The sequence below is a fragment of the Empidonax traillii genome, unplaced genomic scaffold, assembly GCF_003031625.1.
Source record: "Empidonax traillii isolate 1590-97213 ecotype Southwest subspecies unplaced genomic scaffold, ASM303162v1 scaffold314:size1482489, whole genome shotgun sequence".
Lineage (NCBI taxonomy): Eukaryota > Metazoa > Chordata > Aves > Passeriformes > Tyrannidae > Empidonax > Empidonax traillii.
Window position 1 is genome coordinate 945509 of NW_020955507.1, and position 15071 is coordinate 960579.

The following is a 15071-nucleotide window of genomic DNA, read 5'->3' on the forward strand; positions in this document are numbered from 1 at the left end:
TATCTCATTACAGCATTTTTGGAAAACCTTTTTTATCTGTAACCAGCTAGACTTTGTACTTAGATTAACCCTTGATCAGCTCTTGAAGAAGTAGTGAAAAATCAACAATTTCCAAAAAATTTGTATCAAATAAAGTTTGTCAAAACAGGCACCACAAAGCCTAGTCTCAAGACCTGTAAAAATAACTCACCTCAGTAATTATCTTTACTTATTTACAGAATGATGAACCTACCAAAAAATACCACAATTAGACAAAGGGATTTATTTCAGATTTACAAAGAAATACAGATACAGTAAAAAATTGCAGGACTAGGAAAACACTAAAATTCTGAATTCGTTTACAGAAAATGAATTAGAAACACACATGAGAACTTATGTCACACACCATGTATCTGGACAAGCTTAAATAACATGATGTCAAAGTTCTTTCAAAGCCAAATATATTTGTCTTCAATGGAATAATAATCCTTTTCTAATGAATTAATTCATGTTTTATAAAAAAATATTCATACATAATCAAGAGAGAAAACTGTAAAAAAGCATTAAAATGTCATTATGAATCTGAAAGTATATTTACATTCATTTCTACTAATGGACACAGAAATTAGGTTTTAATTTATTACTTCACAAATAAAGAAAATGAACCCATCAATATATTCAATTAAGGTATCATTCTTTGTTCTATAATGAATAAATATTAGACTAGTGCTCCTTTAAAAGGCATAAATGACTGAACTAGATTTTTTCTCTGCCACCTTGCAAAAACAATCTTAGTTCTCCCTGGCATTGAGGATTCTTCTTCACACTACTATCAAACAAATCAAGTAAAAAGTAAAAAAAAATCACAGAAAAGCTAAAACCAAATAAAAAGCTAATAAAGTACAATTCTAATCAGATAAAAAATGCTCTACTCTATGAGTTAAATAGTGCCAGCACATCTAATTAAATCAAGGTACAACCTGTCTCCTTTGAAGCTTTGTCACCCACTTCAGTACAACCACGATTTCATGAGCTCTCTATGAACAGAAATTTATGCCCTCTTTTTGGAGACCTCCAAAAGGAAAATCTCTGTAAGTCTAAAAAAGGAGTCTCCTTAGGCTGCCAATCAAAAACAGTTCAATTTACCAACTGACCAGAAGGATGTTTCACCCCATTTCAACCCCCCTTACTGTAACTAATCTTGTTCTGTTTCTTTATAAGCTTAAAAAAACCTCAGATTTAATTTAATCAATTTACATTATAGCATTGAGATACCAGGTGATGTTGTAATGTAAGACATTGCTGTTCTGTTACGGAAATATAATACAATGCATCATGTAAAATACTTTCCTATTTCAAAGGAAAAGACTAGTTAGGACAAAGCATTGGCTGATCTATAACTACCTATAGTTTTTGGAGTCTTCTAAGAGAGACACTGTTGCAGTTTATGTTCATTGGTTCCTGTGTTTCCATAGTTATTATATTGTCTCCTTGTATTGGCTATCTAAATGGCCAATACAAGGAGACAATATAATAACTATGGAAACACAGGAACCAATGATAGGCCCTGCAAGACACCTCACCATAGGTATTAAAAAAAAAAATTAAAAAGAGGATGATATATCACTCTTCTGAAGGATTAGTTAAGATCACCCATGAAGATTTTCTAGCAGCTATGTCTTCACTCCATATGATAATAGCTCTCTTGCTAGTCAAGAGGTGAAGAAGGAGGCTGCTCTGGCCCCTTTGTCTCTGAGATAAACCCTTGTGTTGAGCAGCTCCCAAGAGCTGAGAAGCAACACATCTTACAAGCAAAGGAGGATTTTAGCTATATGGGTCTCTAGTAATAGATCTGACCTCTCTTCTCTGCTACTGTGTCTTCCCACAATTTTATCAGGTCAACTATGTCATCTGCTGTCACTTGCTCTTGTTAAAGTCCAAGGACTTATGTTTGTTCACTTACTGGGCCTGGAGTTTCCTCTGCAGAATGAAGGTACTCTAATGCAAAGAGGCATCTCTCCCTTCTTCCCGCACTCATGGGTCTCACTGCTCCTCTTTCTCCTGCATCCCAAGCCAGCCTGTGCACAGTTACATAGTCAGAGGCTTCTCTCCTATTCACATTCAGTAAGGAGAAGAGGAATGGTTTCATATCTGCTGATGAGTTTGGTACTTATAGGCATTTGACTGTTTAACTGAAAAAATTTAATCCTTTTGATACTGTCCTTTGTAACAGGTCCGAGAGGAGGCACATTTTTCTGATTACAGAGGGCAATCACTGGAGGTGAAATCTGTGGCCTTGTTGAAATCAGTGTAAAATTTTCATCAACTGACTTGTTGATCTTCTTAATCCTCCTTTAATCCTCTGTAGGACCAGATCAAATGTAATCCTTTGAATTTTACCCAGAAAAGAAGGGGGAGTTAGTCCAAATATTGGAGTGTTGTGTAATGCATTCCCTCTCACTCCTTTCACCCGGCAGATGAACAGACATCATCTGAGTGTTTTGTAGATGCAGCTTTTGACTTCTCTTTAAGTGTTGCTCTCTTCAAAAGGCATTGCAATATTCTAAATTCCAAGTCAAAAAAGTCTGTTTCATTGTCAAATTATCTTGAAAAGAGAAAAATTTGTCTTATTCTATGACAAAAATAAATTTCAACAAAGCTTTCTTTGCCACATTAGGCTCCAGCTCTATGTGAGGCATACTGAAAATTATGTTCTCTGGCTTTGAGGGCAAAGAAATCACTAAAAAAATGGGGGAAAAAAACCCTCTTTTTACATATTTCCCTGGTGTCCCTAGCTTCACTTCTCTCTTGTTCGTAAATTAATCACCGTCCAGGTAACACAGTCTTCTGTTGGTCATTGAGGAAAAAAAACCTCATCTTGAGGAGATACGAATTCAAAACTTGGTGTCACCTGCCCATCTGTGTTGCTACAACCCAAGGCACGCGTTTGTGCCTCCTGCAAATGTTCATAAAATTAAATTCTAGGGATGAACAAGGTTTGCAAGAAACTTGCTGCCAACTGAAACACAATGCAAATTTACTTTGAATTGTATAGATGCTACTTTGAATTGTATAGATGAACACAATTTGATGTAACAGTGTTTGTGTAGTTTGTCTAAATATGCACCACAGCAGGCTGATAATGCTATGAAAAATAAAATCCACCTTTCTCATCTATTATGCAATATCTGATACACTTCTGTGGTAGTTATAGCTCGCAATTTTACATTTATATCATAGTATAAGAACCATGATTTATGGCATTAACTCAGCATAAGTGACACCATGGTTTAATGATATGGGTTGATCCTCAAAATCTCTTGATTTTAGGGCTTTCTCCTTTGTGTTTTATTTATATTTTTAGATAACTCATTTTTAAAAAATAAATATCATTAGTCTCTTCCCATAACCTCAAAACCTTAAGGTACACTGCCTAAGCAACGATGATTTTCTAAAAAGGAAAGAGTACAGCTAACAAGGGTGTTGTTTTCAATAGCTTTCCCCCCATCCTGTCAGTGCAGAAAGTCATTAAAAAATGTGCTTGTTCCCTTACTGCATATTTATTCTGGTCGTATTATAAATATTTAATTTGTTAGCTAGTATTTTCTTGTGCCAATATTTGGGGTTGGAGCAATATTTATAAAAACACCCTTCATTATATTCGGACTGTGGTTGGCTCTGCAGTTTATAACAACTGAGATTAGAAGCAGAATTCACCAAGAGCTAAGGTGAAAAGTCATGCAGCATCCTCCTGGACCTCACTGTTCAAACTTTAATCAACTCTCAGAGAAATAAATAATAAGGCAAGAGTTGGCTGAGATTTGAATTTGACAAGGGAGATTTGAATGACAAGGTGCTGCAACTTGAATGCCACGGGGTTAGCAAAATGTCAGATTCCACCCAGGTATCTCTCCATCAAAGAGCCATCTGTCCTTTCCAGTTCAAGCCTTTCAAGTTAAAACAGATCTGAACTGAAATATCACAAAGGTTAAGGCTAACCAAATTGGAGTTACTTTATTCCAGGCAAAGATATTAAATGCTTGATTTCCTACTGCATGGTTGTGTTGACTCTGGCAATAAAGACAAGTGCATCTATTTCAGAAGAGTTTGATTCACCTGATTTTGTTAGCACTCCTGAATCACGTTGGTACATTTCACTACCTATTTGCATTTCTTGCTTTTTTTTTACCTTTGAAATTACTTCTTTCAGTATTTCAGAACAACGAGGGATATGTGCAAATCAATTTTGGGTTTTGTAGAATAATCAAGTTCTGGACATAAAACATCACCACTTTTTCAGCAGCAAGGAAACAGAGTGTAAAGTTATCAATACTAATTGAATATCTAGATTTTTGTTTCTTCTGTTCCATTTCAAAATCTGCTTAAAGTAAAGTAGGAGTTCTAGGTTTTTCTCCTTATCCTTAGATCTCTTTAAAGGACCATTTTGCATTTCAAAAAAAGTGAGCAAAATAAAACACTGAGGGAAGCTTTGTCCCTTTAAAGGATTGACTTACAAAGAGCCACCTCTAGCTTTCACCTCACCTCACTGGGATTAGCTTTCAGGCTGTGTGGAATAGTAAATGCTTTGCCACTTTTGTACTGACTTTAGACTTCTTGTATTTGAGCAGTGAGCAGGCAACGTAGAGGAGACTCAAAACCTTGCCTTACAAAATACTCTACTGAGCTACATCTTATTCCTTTCATGTGCAAGTAACCAATAAAAATCAGTGGAGTTATGTTGCTATAAAACTGACATAAGGAAGAAGAAATCTGACCCAGTGAGTTGTGATCGCAGTGTAATAGGAACAGACAGCTCGATTCTTATTTGGGCCTTCTCTTCACTGAATGCTAAGTGCACACACTTTTTTCAAAACTTTTCAGACTTCTGAAGTGAGACTGTATTGTGCATATCAACAAGTAGCAGTCGCATAATTTTAAAATGAAATAGTTTCTACACTTTGGGATTAACAAAGTTCAGAGATGCTGATCTAAAATGGAACTTATGTTTTTTCCTTCTGCTCATACTCTGTGTCTTATCAAGCAGACATCAGTGGGGGCCTGGAAACTCATTTCTAGGGCCACAGGAGATAGGAGAGTGAAGAGGAGGTGAACAGAACATGCTCGCTCAGTTTGAAATAATGTGATTTTATGATGAAGTACTTTCTTTGGGTTCTGGGTGCATGTAAAGATACAGCTTTGGGTTCAAGTGCAAAATCTGAGCTTGACTGCAAAGTATTGAAGTTACATCCAAAAAGGTGGGGCCTGGGAACTCTTTTTCAATGGCCAGGTTCAGATACTTACATTGCCTACATCCTAGAGGTGGACTAAGACATGTACTCCCCAATCTCCTCTGTGCCCTGGTATCTGCAGGAGGGAAGACTGGATGAAGAAGGGAGCTGCACTATGCACTCATTGAAACCCTACCCAGAGTAAAGGTGACCAGGATCTTGGGGTATGCTTAAAAGTGCTCCCCTCCCCATGCCAAACTAAATATTGTTGAGCAGAATTAGATCTTCCCTTTCTAATTATAAACAACTCCTAGAAACAGGTATATTTTAACCACACTAATCTGGGGAAAATTTGGATAGTCATTGGGTAAACCATTATACTGTCAAAGTATAGCACAACTTCTTATGGAGCACTTTCTTGGGCAATGATTTTGATTTTCTGTCCCTGTTTCTATTTAACACCCAAGACAAGTACATGATAAGAGTGATGCTGCTGGACTAACAGTGCTCCTGGCACATTGACTGACTCTCTTGACAAGTGCTCATCCCTTTTTATGGTTGAAGGTAACATGAAGAAAGTGAATGCAAGAAGAGTTTTATAGAAGTATTCCCTTTTGTTAGGATGTGACTCTGAATCTAAGCTTTCTGTTAATGCCTTTACATTTGGAAATGAACAGCTTCTCCAAATTTCGATTTACTTGTGTTTTCGCTATGATGTTTAACTGTGTGACTGAAAAAATAAGTTAAAAGGCAAAAAAAGCTTAGTAAAGAACATTATTTTGCTCTTGTATTTAAGCTGAAATAATACTATAGAATACAGCAACCTGATTTATTAAGGAAATTATTATATATTGGAATGAAAGCATTATGATGTAGAAACTATCCAAACATCATACAGTGTTCATAATAGTAGAACACGGAGAAGCCTCCAACTTACTAATCTTTGCAAAGTCTCTCTCTCTCCTCCCTGTTTTCCTTTCTATGGAAAAATTCTGTGGCTCACCTGAAACATTCAAGGGGAAAGTTTAGAAAATTTAGGAAGACTAACCCCTCCTCTCTGCAAGGACAACTTTGACTTTTTTGTAAGCATCTGGAACTGTATACACCCCAGCCTAGCTCCATGGTCTCTCTTAGGGGGCCAGTGACTCATACTCTTACATCAAATCTCCAAGGAGCCCAAAATGAGCTCCTTCATCTTCATTTAGACCTTTTTCCCAGGCTCATTAATCATCTTCAGGACCACTAGCACTTGAGGTGGATGCATGATTTAAGCATTTCTACATTCATCCTTATAATCCTGAAGTCATGCAACTTGTTCAGTCCAAACTAATATTGTTACGTATTTGGATAGTCAAATGACTTCACTCTGATTTATGGTTTTCCAAAGTAAAGCGCTCACTGTTTCAAATATGACAGATGATTAAAAATAAGCAAATAATTTAAACAAGCTGATTAGCTTTTTGAGTGTTAAATCCCTATAATATTAAGATAACCATCCCAAGCACAGTTCAGAAAATGTCAAATCAGTTCTTACTGGTGATATGAAAAGGGACTGTAGGCATTAATTTTATCACTTGAGGATTTCCTGGATAAATTTTGTCACTGGATTAACAGGGCAGTAGCCAAACACATTAGAAAAAAATAATGCAGCCTCACAGAAGCCATGTAAGATGATATTTGGCAAATTATATAAGGCAGTAATAGTGATCAGATTAATTAAAAACATTTTAACCTCTGAGGCACCAATGTATTTCCAGTGGAATTACTCTGTAGTAGTGCATGTCTCACAGTAGTACAAATCAGATGAGCAGCTTTCTATGAAGCATGAAATAACTAATCTAGCTGTTGACATTCTTGAACCAGTTTCAGGCTGAAGAAATATGTGCCTAATCAGATAGAGAGGCAGAGGGTATGGGATTCTCTAATTCTCATCCCTGACTCAATGTTACCCTTCTCGCAGAAAGGGCACAAGAACCCAATCTTTCAATCAGAAAAGGTTGCCTTACGATCTTGCCCTGCCCAGAGGTCCCAGGAGACAAACACCTTGGAACAACTTCCATTTCACCAGGAATAGATCAGAGACCAACCTCATACTTCTCTTCATTCTGCCACAAAGACAAAAGGTACATTTTAGCCTTTGAAGGAGACTTGAGTAATCATTTTTTCCTTTTGGCAACTTGTTAATTTTCATAGCAAGAAAGCCCAAGGAAACCTGTAGTAGTTGAGTCTTTATCTACTGTTCCATCTGAAATTTATGTTAGATTAATAGATATTCATTATGGTTTAAACAGAATAGTTTTAAACAGCTAATTTGCTTTATATTTTCCCCTGTCCTAAACATCTGTATTATATCTGAATGAAAGTCTAGTTTAAAATTTCAGGAACCTGTAGCATTCACGTTGCTTAAATGAGATTGGTCCTCTCACCATTTTTCAGGGCAGGAAGATATCAAGTAACACCACATCTTTATGCGTCCTTTGGAGGTCACAGACTTTTTTGTGCACTGTGTACACTAAAAAAATTTGCACGTGAAATTATAGTATGATTATATAAGTTCTGATTTCTTTGGATTTAGGGCACATAGTGTTGTCCATGCGATTTCTCCTTAGATTGCAAAGATTATTCCTCAAAACATTACAGCTGAAGCAACCCTAACTACCAGTGTTATTTTTTGAGATATGTTGGTAGTTTTGTAACTTTTATTTTTCAACCATGGGAACACATTCTTTATGAGGTCTACAAAAATAAATCTCTAGGCCAATTTCAATATACATATAAACTGAAAGCAATGTATTTTTTGCTTCAGATTCATTCTGAATATAATTCTGCACAATAAAAATCTTTCTGAAATATTGTTTCACTGATGAGTTATCATAGATATCAGGCTTCCAGGCAGCTTAAAAAAATCACAAGTAGATAGGAAAACATACCCAAAATAAAGCCTGGGCAGTGTTAGAGCACACTGCTAGTCCTTTTCCTCCCTATAGCATATTAGAGAACAATCGATAATAGTTGAGCAAGGACTAAAAAGAACAGCTAAAGAGCATCCTTGTTTTCCAGAACTGAAATGTTGCTGAGCAGTACTGTCCCTCACCAGCACTTCATATGGGCTAGAATTGCTTCAATATTTCTCCAGAAGCAAGCACAACTGCTGAAAAATATTAGTAATTGTATTTCTCAGCAGAACAACTACCCATCCTAGATGTTTGCACTGTTATATTGCCATTCTCAGTCTGTGATAGGTTAGCCTTGGCTTGGGGAGGACTGGAGAGAGAGCAAGCAGTGTGCAAGAATTGCACAATAAGTAGCCAAAACTCTGATGTATTATCAGCACCATTCTAGTTCCAAATACAAAGCACAGCACTATGAGGAATGCTGTGGGAAACATTTACTCCATCCCAGCATGACCCAATGAACAGTCGTTCCCCCCTCCCCACCCCTAAAAATGAGGTTAATGGATTAGGAATGCTTTTTCTTCTGTTACAGAAACACTGGTTTACAAGCACAGGTAATTGCTACCTACTAATTAAAAATAACCAGAGAGAGGTAGATCCATTAGCTGCATCAGAAAATAGCTGGAGAGCTACAAGTAGCTGTTTTAAGACTTAATGGAGTACCTCAACTTGCCTTTCTGGTCAGTCATAACCACTGTCTCCCTCTTGAATCAACACTACCTTGAAGTATACACTGGTAACTTGGTATGTGACTTAGAGGTCCAGGAAAAATGAAGGAGAGAGACTTGTGTTTTTTCCTCACTAAAGAAGTCAGAGCTTTAATATGGGAGACTTCATTTTTTTTTTCCCTCCAACTCACCCTTATGTCTGCTCATTTCTGAGATCAGCAGGTTACATTGAGGAACAAACAGTCATTCCCAAAGGCTGCCACTCTACATTCAAGAATTTATTCAGAAAGTGAAAGGATAGAAATGACCATCTGGGAAGGGGAGGATGTTTGGTGAAGGCGTGCTCAGCCCTTTTTTCAGGGTATCCCATTTCAGTTTGGAACCTTGGAACTCTAAATTCTGATCTGCATTCAACTATTTTTTTTAACTGTGTGTGGGGAGTGGTTTTGGTTGGGGTTTGTGTTTGGTTTTTGGGGTTGGGTTTTTTATTTGATGTGGGGTTTTGGTGGGTTTTTTTTTGGGGGGGAGGGTGTTTTGATTTTTTTTTTTTAATTGGTGACATCTCCACCTGTCCAGAAGGACTGTTATCTTCAGAGTTACATTATTCATTCATAGATCTGATGTTTAAACAAAGTTCTGTGACTAAATCCTTTCATGGTTTTCCTATCCTTTCCTTGTTAAAGACACATCAAATACTGACTGTGCAGCAAAGGTTATGCAAAGTGAAGCAATTTCATTCCCAGCTACCCTAAGGGATTACCTTCCATTTTCTGTTGCTGTTCCTGATGATGTGTTCTTTTTTTAACAAATGGTCTGGTATGTTAAAAATCTATATAATATCTCTTTCTCCTGACAAATGTTTTGTTTCTAAGTACTTTGGACCCATATCAGTGTTTGCAAAGTTACTAGAACAGTAGCCTTCCATTTGAAAGGGACTTCATGGCACAATATGTGAACTGAAGATTAATTAACTCATTTCCAAAGAAATTCTCAGCCTATCAGCGCTACCAGCCCTAAGTTTTGTCTTCCCACCCCTTCATCTCACTGTACTTAGTTAATCTTATCACCTCTTTCTGGTCAAGATGGTAGATACATTTTTTTCATCTTGTTTCATGTTCTCCCCTTGAAATGTGGCTTTATTTTTCTTGTGTCAAAGAACATAAACCGTCTGTGCCCTTTCCTATCACATAAAAATAAGAGCTATGTGCATATCATTTACAGAAGTAAACACAGAACTTTGACACGTAGATGTCAAAGCACTCAAGTCAGTGACGTCAACCAAATTAAACATTTACACTGCTCTCTCAAAGACTGGTGAAAATCAGTGAGAATTCAAGCCCTTATTCTGCAAGGCCATATACATATACATATACATATACATATACATATACATATACATATACATATACATATACATATACATATACATATACATATACATATACATATACATATACATATACATATACATATACATATACATATACATACCAGTGTTCAGAAGCCTGGTATGAAAAGGAACCACAAATGACATATAAAATGTACATTTGTGTGCACATCACACTCACTTCCATCACCACAGTATCAAGGTAGACCAACCAGATTCCTTTTCAGAGCAGTGATCTAGCAAGGTCTAAAACAGATCTTAAATTCATAGAGGTTAAATTAAAAGAGATGTAAAGATTCCATAAGTGACTGTCACTTGTGGTTTGGTCTCTTGATTTTGTTGTCATTTAAATTTACCAAAAAAGCAATCTCAGAGAATGTAAAATACACTCAGCTCTCTGAATACAGCACAGCAACAATATCAAAGCACATACAACAGTTAGAACATAATTCTTGCCCTAATTATAAAGCAAATTCACCTTCTCCCACCTCCCTTAAAAAAAAAAAAAAAGTGTTTTTTCCACTCTTTCCCTTTGAAATTAACTGGTCTCTTCCTTAGACTTTTCTTTTATAAAAGGATTTCCTCATATTTTCTCTAAAAAAATGATTGCAGAGATCTTTCCCATAGACAATGACAATGAACTTTCATTGCTGTATTTAACCAAACAGGATATGAAGGAAGACTGTTCATTCTGAATGGACAATAAAAATTTAAATTATTCTTATAATTCAGTTATAACTCATACTACAAGATGAATCCATGGTAGTAACATGGGACTAGGAATTAGAACACTTGTTTTTCCTTTGGGCTCTGCCAGATAACCCCATCTAAACCATTCATAAGTAACAGTACTATATATATCCTGAGATGACTGCTTGTCTCTTCCCATGGGCTAAAAGAGAACTGTGTTTGCACAGAAACATGGAAAATAAAACAAAATGTCAGGTATGATACTAGCCCAATCTGAATGCTCAACTTTTACATTGAATATTTTACTATTTGAGAAACTATTCTTGTTACTTATAAAGTTAGTCTTAGTTTGCTCCTCATTTCTTCTTTCCATCTGTCCTACCCTCATTAAAGTCTTCTCTTCCTGCTGCCATCTTAAAATCTTCCACACTTACTAACTTTTAGGTTTGAGTGGGTTTTTTTTTTTTTTCCCTCCAAATTATCTTGTCTGTTACTGGAAATTGGTGAACTCTTTTTACCTGTGATATTTTCAGAGACAACCTCATGAGAATATCTTGCAATGAGCATTTCAACCAAAATGGCTAACTTCGGATAAAATTATCAGTAATTAAAAATGGAGCCTTTCAGTGGGAATCAAGGGACAGTTTCAGAAGACCATCTTCTTACTAGCTTTGCCTAAAAACATGGCAGTTTAAATAAACTGCTATTTCTTTCTTCAGTTTCTTCTTTCCCTTTTGTTTTTCCCTACATGGGAAAGATTCTAGCAGAAAGACACCAATAATATTAGCACGAAAACTGCTGCTTTTAGGAAGTTTTTTTGGATAGACTTTCAGGCAAAGTTCTGGCGTTTTTTCTCTGCAGAATATTAGCCTTTTTGGTTACAAAATACAACAGACAAGATAGTGCTTTGTATTCAGTCCTACAGGTTAGTAAGAGCAATTTCTGTAGGACTTTATTGGCTTAAGTCCTGTTAAATCCTTTAGGGCTTTCCCCTAAGAGCTATTTGAGTTGTTTCACCGAGCAATTTGACTTTAGAAAGGTTTCCTCTTAGTAGGCAATTGCTCCTGTATTTTCCTGTTAGCCAGCTGTCCACATCTAATGCTGAGCTGAATGTAAATTTTAACAGCCCATAAGACATTGATGGAGGGGCTCCAAATTTAGTAAAGTTTGGTCATCAGATGGCCCAGTAAATTAAGTGAGACTGCTCTTCTCCTCTATCAAGCTGAATACTAAATTAATTGAAGGAACCACTTGATAATCAAGCCACAAACATTGTTAAAATTAAGCTTTGGGATCATAAATAAACAAAATATTCTATTTTTGCCAAAAGCAGGTACAATTCCCTCAGTACTTTCAACATATTGCATATGGTCAAAGTTTACCCTCCTCACAACCTTGTAGCTTTGCTATGTAAAATAACAAGCTTCTAAGTCTTTTTATCACAGGAGTCCCTTAAACAAATTCAGGTATCTCTGCTTTCTAGAACAAGTCTTTCATCTTTTCAGATAACTCTGATAGCCATAACACAGATCCAATGGCTAATATAAGGCAATCTCTCCATAGCTACCTGCTGTTACTTGTCCAACAGTAATATTCCATCAGTTCAGGGGACTGCAGGGTCTGTTTGTACAAAACTACATTGGGTCATAACAGTATAACTTGGAAGGAGTTTAGGTAAAATGTTTAACTAGGTGGTATCAGAACTTAAATCAATATTAACCTGGTTTATATGAATTCCTTTTTCATTCTTTATGGAAAAGATGTATGTTAAAAGACCTTGCTATAAATAATAAATTTAAAAAACCCTAAAACTTTTATAAGTAGTTTAGGTTAATCTGAACAACTCTTAAAGGTTAAGACACAAAGTACAAACTGTACAAATTATTGTGGGCACACTTTGATTTTGTAAGTGCTTAACATGACCTTATTTGCTTTATTAAAGGGACATTTACTGAGGTAGAGAAAGTGATCACAAGGCGAGCATTAACTTGTTCATTTTGTAGATAGAAACCAGGATAAAAATATATGTGGAGTAAAAATTAGATATATATATATATAGATCATCCAAATTACTCTTACAAACCAGCCATACTTCATGTCTTCCATCTCATTAACGTTTTAAAAAAATCTGCTGAAATTAAGTAATGATCAGTTGAAAAAACTGCACTGCACACATTTATAGAAATGCCCAAAGATTTAGCGTTTCTGACTTGAGAAACAGCCTAGTCAGTTCTGAATATTTGAATGGGGCTGCTTTAGAGCTGGAACTTATGAAACTGGGACTACTTTAAAGTCCAAACTATCAAAGAACAGATGCAGAATATTTTCTTTCTTTAAGAGTGACAGGAGCAGCTCCTTCAGAGGCCAGTTTCTTGAGTTTCACTGGAAATTCTCCTTTGCTATGTTTAGAAACTAGAGAATTCTCTTCCAAAGAGGACAGTGTTTTAAACTATCCAGAAGAGAATAGTGAAAAAAAATCATGCTGTTAAGTTATACTGGGAAGTTTTTGTGATGATACAAACACAGGAAGGCCCAAAAGAAGACTAAACTCTTTCATGAGGGAATAAACAGAACTCAGTAACTAATTTTTTGGAATTTAAAAGAATTTATGATTTTATAATACAAGTTTTGCACTGCACAGGCTCAGAACTTAAGACATTCTTACGGAAAATACCCCACCAACTTTGCTTTTTCTAGTTTTTTGCCACTCAGATAAATTTAAAGCAAATTCTGAAGATCTTTAATTTTATGAATAATGTCTTTGAGTCCAGCTAGGTATGTGAAGGATAAGTCTTGGGAAACAGTTTCAGAAATAGGCACTTACCACCCTTCCAGAGGTTCAAATGAACAGTTTCTAAAAGTAAAAATGCTGCAGTATTCCCTAAAGCACCAGTCATATCTGACACCACCATCTACCATTTCTTCACCGTTCTTATGTTAATGCCACCTTGTCAGACACATGTCAATGAATCTTAACGCCACAATGCACAACACAAATTACCAAACACAGACCTTATTATGCAAGATGGGCTCGTGTATACTTACTAGATAGAGTAAGTTATAAAAGAGGCATGTAAAAAATAACCTTTAACCTCCAACCCTTCTTCCCCTCAAACAAGGTTGTTCAGTGACCTAGGGGAAGAATAAAATTTTCATGGCCATTAGAGGTAAACAGACATGAGAACAACAATAAACAGTGTTTCAAGGAGACATACTGCACTTTATTCACACAATTCACATCAATGATGTAATGATCGAAGCAACACTAAATTAAGTGAAAATTATGCATGTTGGCAACAGTAAAAATGAAAACTATGAAACAGTTGTCCTAGCTTGGTTTTCAGGTACAGAGAAAAATGACTCTAACATTTATTTCACATAAGGTACTGTGGCAAGAGTGTGTTCCAAGAGAAGTTGCTTGCTTTCCTCTCCATGCAGCTGAGAGCAGTAAAGCTTGGTTTCTAGCTGTAGACAAAAGTTGAACTGTGCTGTTCCCACTGACCCAAGAACAGGTACAGGTGAGAGTGACCTTTTCCCTTGAAACAGGAGCCACAAACCAGTTTGAAACGTGCCATTATAAGCAGTGGAAGAGGTGGACTGTTTGCCCAACTTACTACAGAGAAAAGAGGACATGCTGCTGTCGGGGTTTACTGTTTGCAGCAACAGCAGTTCGTAGTGATGGCACCAGCTGCACCACCACTACTAAGGAGCTCAATTTCAACCTGAGAGACAGAGAACCCCTGAAAGATGGCTTCTTCTCTGAGCCCAAGGCTGGATGAAATCATCTTATTCTTAAAGAGAGATGTGAAGCTCCAGAAGTTCTCCCACAAATTGGCAGTTCTCCGCCTCCTGAAACCCCCATCCACCTAATTAGAGCAATAAAGTGGTCACCTTCCCTACAAAGCAGGACTTAGGGGCCACTAAGTTCAGTATAAATAATGTGCATTCTCTTTAACCAGTAGTGGTACACCCAGGATCTCCACGGTGCCAAGAGCTGTTCTAAATAACAGTTCTCATTCATCTATATCCCTTCCTTACCCAACTACAAATCAAGTACCTAACCTGGATGAATGGAAATGTCTTGTACATTATATAAGAGTTGAAGATAGTTATATTTTTCCCCTGTTTATTACACAAGGTGATTGAGAGAGACCAGAAGAGAAAG